General features: G+C 50.1%; 1 long non-coding RNA gene across 1 annotated transcript in view; it reads right to left on the reverse strand.

Annotated features, from left to right (window-relative positions):
* LOC135184724 (uncharacterized) overlaps positions 1 to 9563 on the reverse strand; it is a 50604-nt gene extending 41041 nt beyond the window's left edge. The window contains exons 1-2 of the long non-coding RNA XR_010306140.1: positions 9369 to 9563; positions 5115 to 5198 (exon numbers count right to left, since the gene is read on the reverse strand). This is a non-coding gene — a long non-coding RNA (uncharacterized LOC135184724). The remainder of the gene's footprint in view (positions 1 to 5114; positions 5199 to 9368) is intronic.
* Between the last annotated feature and the right edge of the window lie 495 nt (positions 9564 to 10058).

Below are 10058 nucleotides of genomic sequence, written 5' to 3' on the forward strand. Positions count from 1 at the left end.
AAAACATCTCAGTACCTTGTGGGCAATGAATAAAACAAACAGGCCTTGAGTTGCTACTACAGTGAGCTATAGTACTGCAGTTGCAGCAAATGGCAAGCAAAGACCACTGTGGGACTTTTTTACCTCCAAGTTACTGCAGCTTGCTCATACAGTTCTCTTGTAGTGTTTGCAACAGCAGGCTGCTTCCATTAACCAGCAAAAAGGAGTAACATGGACACAAACCCAAAGTACAGCCAAGGTAAGGAACTTAGTCTCAAGTAGAGGCCTGGGTACCTCCAGGTTTAACCACATGAGAGTATTTTGAGGCAAAAGTACATGCACTGATATTTATATTTGATCCTAGTCTACCTGAGATAATGACTCTGGCAAATTTTTCTATCTTGGCTCAATTGAAACAATTTTTGTGCAGATCTTCACACAGCTGACACCACTATCACAAGGGAGAAGCTTACTGGGGTTTACCTTCCACCTTGCATGAAGTCCAGAACATAGAAGAGACAGAGCTAGCAGACAAATCTTACAGTTTGAAGACCTCTCACTCAATGTCATGGAATACATCCAGACCAAGCACAGCACTTTGGCTAGAAAGAATGGTGGCTAAAGAATGGATCAAGTGGAAGAGTCTCCCAAACAGAGTGGAGTCTCACAGCAGACAGGTCTGTTGAGAAGCTGCATCATCAGTTATTTAGAAAGACATTCAAAACTAGTCAGTTGTACCTTGATGGGGAGGCTTCAGAAGCAAAATCAGCTGAAGGAATTCCTGTTTGTGTCATCACACTGAAATTGCAAATTGGCCTCTATTTCTTCTAGGCTCAGTCAAGTCTTTGGTCTGGCTCATACCACAAGTCCTTCAGCTCAGCTGAAGGGTCAGCATCCCACAATGAAGGTGGTGGAGTCACCATCCCTGGAGGTGTTCAAGCAAAGCCTGGCTGAGGCACTTAGTGCCATGGTCTAGTTGACTGGCTAGGGCTGGGTGCTATGTTGGACTGGATGATCTTGGAGGCCTATTCCAACCTGGTTGATTCTATGATCCTGAGAGTCTTTTCCAACTAGAATGTTTCTGTGATTAGTAGAATTAGATAATGTTTGGTCTTTATGGTCTTGACAGCCTTTCCCAACCAAAACAATTCTATGATTTTATGAAAAATCTTCTCCAAAAGCTTTGTCAAGCCCTGAAACCACAAACAAACAAAGAAGAAGTTTTTGCATGAAGTGGATAAATCACAGGCTCACAGGATGTTAGGGGTTGGAAGGGACCTAAGGAGATAGATCATGGAGTCCAACCCCCCTGAAAGAGCAGAACCACATCATCGAACACAGATCACAGAGGAACACATCCAGACAGGCCTTCAAAGTCTCCACAGAAGGAGGCTCCACAACCTCTCTGGGAAGCCTGTTCCAGTGCTCTGGGACCCTTACAGTAAAGAAGTTCCCCCTTGTGTTGAGGCAGAGCCTCTTGTGCTGCAACTTGCACCCATTGCTCCTTGTCCTATTGCAGGGAGCAGGGAGCAGAGCCTGTCCTCCTGCTCCTGGCAGCCTTCAGCTACTTACAAACATTTATCAAATCCCCTCTAAGTCTTCCCTTCTCCAGACTAAGCAGCCCCAGGTCCCTCAGCCTCTCCTCATCAGCCATGCCCTCCTGTCCCCTAATCGTCCAGGGATCTGCTGGACCCTCTCCAGCAGATCCCTGTCCCTCTTCAACTGGGGAGCCCAAAACTGAACAAGATGAGGTCTCAGCAGGGCAGAGTAGAGGGGAAGGAGAACCTCCCTTGTTCTGCTGGACACACTCCTCCTAATACACCCCAGGATCCTGGCCACAAGGGCACATTGCTGTGCCATGGCTAACTTGTTATGCACCTGGGTCAGACTTGCCACACTGCAGGTGCAAGGCACGGCTGATTCGCACCTTTGCACGTCTTTTCCTCCCGAGAAATCTGCGTGGGGGACTCAGGGGCGGCGGCTGGAAGCCAGTCGAGCGTGGGCCACGCCAGGGCAGCGCTGGGAGGACATCCCTGCCTCCTGCGGCCAGCCAGCAGGTGGCGCTGTTCAACAGCCGAGCCTCCACACAAGCCTCTCCCCCCCTTCCCACCCCCACTCATCGTCTTTCCTGCCTTGAGGATGGCGATAGAGCATTGCAGAAACTTGGCTAAAAAGAGCGAAAGCTCCTTGAGCAGATGATGGCTTTATGGACGTGGGAGTGTTTCCCTCTCGCATGGAGGTTCTCCGGGGCTGGCGAGCCGAGATAGAGATGTTTGCTCCCTGCAAGGTGATGTTATTGCTGCCTCCTGCAACGGCCGGAACAGTTCTGCTTTAACCCTCTGACACCTGCGCCCAGCCCATTCAAAGTCCCTTTTAACTTCGGTTAAAGAGCCTACACCCTTAACGCACAGCAAGGCACAGCACCCAGCTAGCTGTGACCCAGCAGACAAACAAGCCAAGAGCTTTATCACGAAGGACACCTTATCAGCCCAGCTCCTGCTCGCTGAGCAAACACCGGCAGCGGCTGCTGACAGCAGCGCTCCTTTGCCCGCTGAAACTGGGCTGCCCAACAGCCAAACGGCACAGACCTACCCAGCACGCACCGAGGGGACAGAACCACTCCCGCCGGGGCTCACCGAGTCCCTAACCCCTAGGGAGGAGGCAGCAACGCTGCCAAGTTTGCCACAACTCATCTGGCAGCACTTCCAGCTCCCAGCGCGGCCCCGGGGGAGCGTGGTGTGCTGGCTGCAGGGAAGTGACCGGATGCGCTGCTCAGCTCACAGCAGCTCCTGAAGCCTCTTGTCAGTCTGGAATAAATTAAGTGGCGAAAACACTGCTGAGACCTCATTAAATACCCTCGAGAAAGCCTCACGCTTTGATAACGCAGACCCCAGCTTTCCCCCATTCACTGCTCCCCCCACCCTCACCTCCCGTTGGCAGCACTCAGTGTCCTGTGCTCCAGGAGTTGCTGGTACCTGCAACTGTTTCGCTGGCTGTGTGCAAGAGAAAGATGGACACCAGAACCTGTTCCCTGGACTTTTACTGCTCAAAAGCATTTAGCAGCAGTGCAAAGAGCAGGTAGGAAGACACTAGCCTGCTAGCTCTCCCTGAGCTGCATCTCTCCCTGGTTTGAGGGTAATCAGCGGTGGGAGGCTTGGTGTGGGAACTGCTCCCCTTCCCCAGTTCTGCTGTCAGAGCTTCAGTAAGTCCACAAATGAGTGCTGTCCCCTGGAGCAAGGGGATCCATGACTGCTCAGGCTGCCTTTTTCAAGCAACAGCCCAGATGAGTCATAGCAAATATTGCAGTGTCTGGGTCTTTCAGTGATTTTCAAGTCCTCATGGTCTCTGTTTCCTTGCTCACTGAAACCTGGCCCTTATCTACAACTGCAGAAACCATCATCAAACAAGAGTTTGTGAGCTACATGCTCTGGGACAGTGGTGCCTAAATTTCTGGCTAGAGATGGGCATAAGCTCTTCTCACCACAAGCACCACACCTCTGACCTTCCTTGAACATCACATCTCACATACAGGCGACCAGGTGAGCTGATCTACATACATGCAGTCACCTCAACACCTCTCAAACACTGCAGGCATTCACTCAAGCCTATCCACACATTACTTTCCACCAAGACCATCAGAAGGATGGTCCTGAGCTGGTGGTACCAGCACAAAGCCCCTTTCAAGAACTCCTGAAGTTTCCCAGAGGAGCTACTCTCAAGCACGGATTTTTCTGCAGACTAACCCAATGACAAGCTTCCCTGAGTGCCTGGCAGCTCCTCCTCTCCTAAGCAGAGAGCTCACACCTGGGGGGGCTTGACTGACAGCCAGATCAATGGGAGCCAGAGGGTGCCCAGGAGACCAAGAAGGGCAACAGCATCCCAGCCTATATCACCAACAGTCTGGCCAGCAGGACCAGGGGAGTGATTGTCCCCTTGTGTTCAGCATTGGTGAAGACACACATTGAGCACCAGCTTCAGCTCACTCACTCCAATAAGGACATCGAGTTGCTGGAGTGTGTGCAGAGAAGGGCAGTGAAGCTGGTGAAGGGCCTAGAGAACAGGTCTTGTGAGGAGCAGCTGAGGGAAATGCATTTGTTCAGCCTGCAGAAAAGGAGGCACACTGAGGGACACTCGATTGGTCTCTTCTCCCAGGTAATAAATGATAGACTGAGAGGAAATGGTCTCAAGATGCACCAGGGAAAGGCTTGGAATGGAAATATAGCGGGAGGGGGGATTCACTGGAAGAGTGGTCAGGCATTGGAGCAGGCTGCCCTGGGAGGTGGTGGAATGACCACCCCTGGAGGCGTTCACAAAACACCTAGATATGGTACTTCAGCAGAAAGTGCTGTGGCATGGTGGCACTGGGTTGGCGGTTGGACTTTATGATCTTAGAGGTCTATAAATCTACTATCATGCACTGCAGTGCAAGTGCCTTGAAAACAGAAGGCTTCCAGTTAAGCAATCTTGATTTTTATCAAAGCCACTTTCCTAGGAATCTACCATGAGAGGAGATTTATTGCTGAAGTATTAATGGTTTAAGTGTCAGCTGTATCCATGGGAGGAGACGATTTAAGCCTACACTGGCAAAGCAGAGCTCCCTCCTCATACCTAGAGCAATGCTAACCCCAGCTCAGTGCTACTGTTATCCCTTCTGACCTCAGCAGCCAGCCAAAAATGCAGGGAGTGGCAAGTTCTCGTTAGGAGCAGATTTGGTAGCTGAATGAGTGTTCCCTCCATCCCCTGCAAAGAATGCACGGATTCCTTTTTCTCCCTCCCCTCCCACTCCATGAACACAGCAGAGATCAAACAAGGCAAAGTAAGGTATCTGCTCATGTTCTCATTTCACCTTTTTACATTCATACTCTGGTTAAAAGCCTCTGCAAATCTTGACAGCTGTGGCTGTTCCTGCTGCAGGTCTCAAGGGCACTGCCAGCTGTGGGCCACCAATCACTCCTTTGCCAGTGATTATGGGGGGGAGAGGGGGAAGCAGGGTCACACAGTTACCAGCCATTCATACAGCTGCCCATCTGCCAGCAGATGCACAGCTAATTCATTAAGAACTTCATCTGCCAACACAAGACTCAGCATATTTTCTTTTCCCCCTGGAGAATCACCCTCAGATGGCTGCCTCTTACCTCCTCACAACACCCGGCTGCAGCTGTGCTTCTCCATCAGGCCAGCGAGACTGTTCTCTGCCATTCCACAGCAAGCTGATCCTACTGGAAAAGGTTAAAAGAGAACCACTGTTTGGAGGGGGAGGGAGACTGCTTCGGCTTCTGCCTCTCCAAGTATCACAGAGGAACAGACTGGTAAGGATTGGAAGGGATCTCTGAGGATCATCTAGTCCAACCCTCCGGCTACAGCAGGGTCACCCGGAGCAAGTTGCCTGAGAATTTTAGGGGCTGGAAGGGGCTTCTAGAGATCAAGTCCAACTTCCTTGCCAAGGCTGAATTACCTAGGGCAGGCCACACAGAAATGCATCAAGGCAGGTCTGGAATCTCTCCAGAGGAGGAGACTCCACGACCTCTCTGGGCAGCCTGCTCCATGGCTCCAGCACCCTCCCAGCAAAGGAGATTTTTCTCTCATGATTCCTGTGTTGCAGTTTGTGCCCATTGCCCTTTGTCCTGTCCTTGGCCCCATCCTCTTGCCCCCTGTCCTTTGTCTACTGATGAGAATTGAGAAGATCCCTTCTGTCCTTCTCCAGGCTAAACCTGGAGAGGAGGAGGTCTAGGCTGGATGTTAGGAGGAAGTTGTTGCCAGAGAGAGTGATTGGCATTGGAATGGGCTGCCCAGGGAGGTGGTGGAGGCACTGTCCCTGGAGGTGTTCAAGCAAAGCCTGGATGAGGCACTTAGTGCCATGGTCTAGTTGATTGGTCAGGGCTGGGTGCTAGGTTGGACTGAATGATCTTGGAGGTCTCTTCCAACTTGGTTGATTCTATGATTCTTTTTCCTGAAACTATGGTATGAAAAATATTATTTGGAGGTTTTGTTTTTTTTGGTGGGGGGGTGTTGGTTCGTTGTTTTGGGGGCGTTTGGGAAGTTTTTGTTTAACAAAAAGTCTTCATCGAGCTTAGTCTCACACTGTCCTAACACCTGACAAAGAAGATCAGGAACTGTTTTGTCAATTGACTGGAGCTCAGCAGAGGCAAGCAACTACATGAGGAAGAGCTGTTAGATCCCCAGATTATTTTCATTTTAATAAGTGACAACGTTGCCAATAAAAACACAAAACCACTGAACAGTCCCATGAATGCTCCTTTAAACACTCCCTGGCACCAGGGGAGATTTAGGTTGGAGATTAGCAAAAACTTCTTCCCCCAAAAGGTTGTCAAGGCCTGGAACAGGCTGCCCTAAGAAGGGGTGGAGTCCCCATCCTTGGAGGGACTTAAAAGCTTATATAAATATGGTGCTGAGGGACATGGTTTAGTGGTGACCTGGCAGTGCTGGGTTGATGGTTGGACTTGATGACCTTAAATGTCTCTTCCAACAAAACAGTTCTATGAGTCTAAGTAGTGTTCAGTATTCCAGAGCTTGAATTTTGTGGCAGAATAGGTATTAGCCCTGCTTTGTTTCTAGATGAAGCTGAGGTCAGTAGCACAGCAAGGAGTCTTGCACTCTTTCAGATCCCTGCTGTAAATGAACTATCTTCTGTTTCTAACATACCTCTGGATCCTCAAGCAAAAAAAGAAGCCCCAAGAAAAAGCAAAGGAGCCAACCTGTTCAGTCTGGAGAAGAGGAGGCTCTGAGGTGACCTTATTGTGGCCTTCCAGCATCTGAAGGGGGCCTACAGAAAAGCTGGGGAGGGACTTTCCAGGCCACCAGGAAGTGACAGCACTGGGGGGAATGGAGCAAAGCTGGAGGTGAGGAATTTCAGCCTGAATGTGAGGAGGAAGTTGTTGAGCATGAGATTGGTGAGAGGCTGGAATGGGTTGCCTAGGGAGGTGGTTGAGGCCCCACGGCTGGAGGTGTTTAAAGCCAGGCTGGATGAGGCTGTGGCCAGCCTGATCTAAGGTAGGGTGTCCTTGCCCCTGGCAGGGGGTTGGAGCTAGATGATCCTTGTGGTCCCTTCCAACCCTGACTGATTCTATGATTCATTTGAAGGCTGTTGATGCCAGCTGAAGGCAGTGCATCCTTGCGGCAGATGCTGACCTGGAGGAACCTGTGACACCCCAGTTTAGTTTCAAGCATCTCCACTCTCCCACAAGGACAGGGTCTGTGCTAGCTCCCCACTCACACAGCCTGGGGCAAAGCAAGACCTTGAAGCTGTGAGAGCTCCCAGGCCAGGTAAGCTACGAGCATGATGTCACGGGGCTATGCCAGTGAGCACTAAGGTCTTTCTCAATCGCTGCCGGAGCAGACAGCACCAGGTGCTCTGCTTAACCAGCCTGGGTGTGGCTCTTATCCATTACACTCAGTCCCAGAGGTACTTCACCCTGAGTCAGCTCCTGGCAGGACTCCCAGCTGGCTTTGCATCTTCCATCACAGTGCAGCCTTGGCAGCACGGAGAGGACAGGCACACAGAGGTACACCTCCTTTTATTTGCTACTGGACAGTTTTATAGGAGACAGTGAAGAGGGTCTAGAAGCAGCTGAATCAGAACAGGGTTTGAACTGTTTGGCTAGGTGCACACAAACCTGCATGAATGCACTTTGGGGAGCCAACAATCAGTTTTTACCCAATTAATTACAGAGCAGTATGCCCACACCACAGCTTCTCTGTGATTTTACCAAGTCGGTTTCCCAAAGCAATTTCAGCTAATTCGGTCACAAATGAATCCAAAGAAACATTTCACGATCTGGGACAGCAGAGAGCAGCCAGGACACTCTGGCACACAGAAGCACAGCCCTTACAAACCTAGGACAGAATCTTGCTGGGTCTGCTTACACCATCCATACCCACCCTAGCCCTTTGGCAGGGACTGCTGGGGGTAAAGGTCTTCATGTTAGAAGCCAGTACACAAAGCCTGAGCCGCTGAGGAGAGTTTGTGCTCAGAGCCCAGCATGCAAAGAGATGGTAAGGAAGAGCTGAGGAGCAGCAGCATCAAACAGCTGCAGCTGCTTCCCCAGTGAATGTGATTCAGAAGCCCAGCATCCAAGAGCTGAAGCTCAGAACATAGCAACAATTCCTGCAAAATATTTTGGGTTTGAAGGTTGGGTTTGGTTTTTTTTTCCTTCCCCTCTTCTCCCCCACACAACTTATTAGCCTCTTAGTGCCTATGGCAAGTTCCTCCCTAAAATAGTTTTCAGGGTGGAACATACTTGCCACTTGATCTGTGGCTGGCTAAATTTAGTCAAACAGAGGCTGCCTGTATGAGACAGTTCCCTTGAAATGTCAGTAGCCACACGTAAGGTTACCAATGTCATCCAGGAAGTGGGACACCACCACAGTTACATTTCTTACTTAAAATAATAATAATCATAAAAAAGAAACCTTCAGACTCTGTGGAGAAGCAACTCTAAATCTGATTCCAGAAAGAGAGAGAAAAGACAGTACAGACCTTAGCAGAGCAGAGAGGGAAAAGTGCTGCTTCAGCAAAGCAGCTCTTGAGCCAGAAGCAAACCTTTGTAGTTAGCGTGTGTAGGAAAGATTAACTCTTTAGATTTTAGGAATCATGGAATCAAGCAGGTTGGAAGAGACCTCCAAGGTCAGCCAGGCCAACCTAGCACCCAGCCCTAGCCAGTCAACCAGACCATGGCACTAAGTGCCTCAGCCAGGCTTTGCTTGAACACCTCCAGGGATGGTGACTCCACCACCTCCCTGGGCAGCCCATTCCAATGCCAATCACTCTCTCTGCCAACAACTTCCTCCTAACATCCAGCCTAGACCTCCCCTGGCACAATTTGAGACTGTGTCCCCTTGTTCTGTTGCTGGTTGCCTGGGAGAAGAGGCCAACTCCCACCTGGCTACAATGTCCCTTCAGGTAGTTGTAGAATCACTCAAGCTGAAAAAAAGAGAAGAACCTGTTTGAAATGCCTTCTGACAGCACAGAGTTAAAGCAGAAGGCAGAGTGGCAACCTAGAGGAAGGGAAAACATGGAGGAAAAAGGAGAATACACCAACATCACATCCAGTTCCACCTTCTTAAGTAACCAAGTGTTTGATGTCAGCATCTGCCTTCACAAATGCATGACTTCTGAAGCAGTGTCAAATACCTAACTGCTTATCCGTCCAACAGGGGACTGTGATCCCTGGAAGCTCCTTTCCCAAGATCTTTGTAGGGGCACCACCTCTGGCTGTTCTTTTGCCCTCCGCAGGCAGCTGTTTCTCCCCATGCTCCTCGAAGCATCACAGAGTGCCAAGCTCTGATAAGAAGCATCAGCCTAGGTCTAACAATTCTCAAAGCACAACAATGAAAAGGACAATGAACTATGAACTTCAGCTTATACTTACAGGATGAAACAATGCACTTCTCTAAGTATAGCCTGGCAACAGTACCTTCAGAACCAGAAAAGATCCTGGAGGAAGAGGGCAAGTCAAGTCAGCTTCTCTCTCCTTGGAGAGGACAGGAACTTGCACTAGGACCAGTGTTTCTGGCCACTTGATCTCCACCTCCATTCCCCAGGAGAAGGCAAGAGCTGATAGTAAGACCACCTCCAAACTCTCCTGTCTCTCTGCTGGGGGGCCAAACATAAGGACGGTGCAAATGATTTACAGCAGCTGCTGCCTCATCAGTTGAGTTAAAGCAGGTAGGCAGCTTAGGACAGCACTAACAGCCAGGGAATGCTGAATTAACAGCACCTGGCAAAACCTCCCTCTCCTAGCCCCACAGACAAATCTGCTCAGGCTCTGTTGGGCCTTACAGCTTGGAAATGATCCCAGCTCTAAATAAGCTCCTCTCTATCGTGCTGTGAGCTCAGCCCAGCTAAGAGAAGGAGGCATCTACATGCAGGTGCAGTTAAGGGTTCATTAACATGCAATATCATAGAATCGTTGCATGGTTTAGGTTGGAAGGGACCTCAAAGCTCATCCAGTTCTAACCCTCCGCCATAGGCAGGGACACCTCCCACTAGAGCAGGTCACTCAAGGCCTCATCCAACCTGGCCTTGAACACCTCCAGGGAGGAAGCATCCACAGCCTCCC

The sequence above is a fragment of the Pogoniulus pusillus genome, chromosome 21 (assembly GCF_015220805.1).
Source record: "Pogoniulus pusillus isolate bPogPus1 chromosome 21, bPogPus1.pri, whole genome shotgun sequence".
Lineage (NCBI taxonomy): Eukaryota > Metazoa > Chordata > Aves > Piciformes > Lybiidae > Pogoniulus > Pogoniulus pusillus.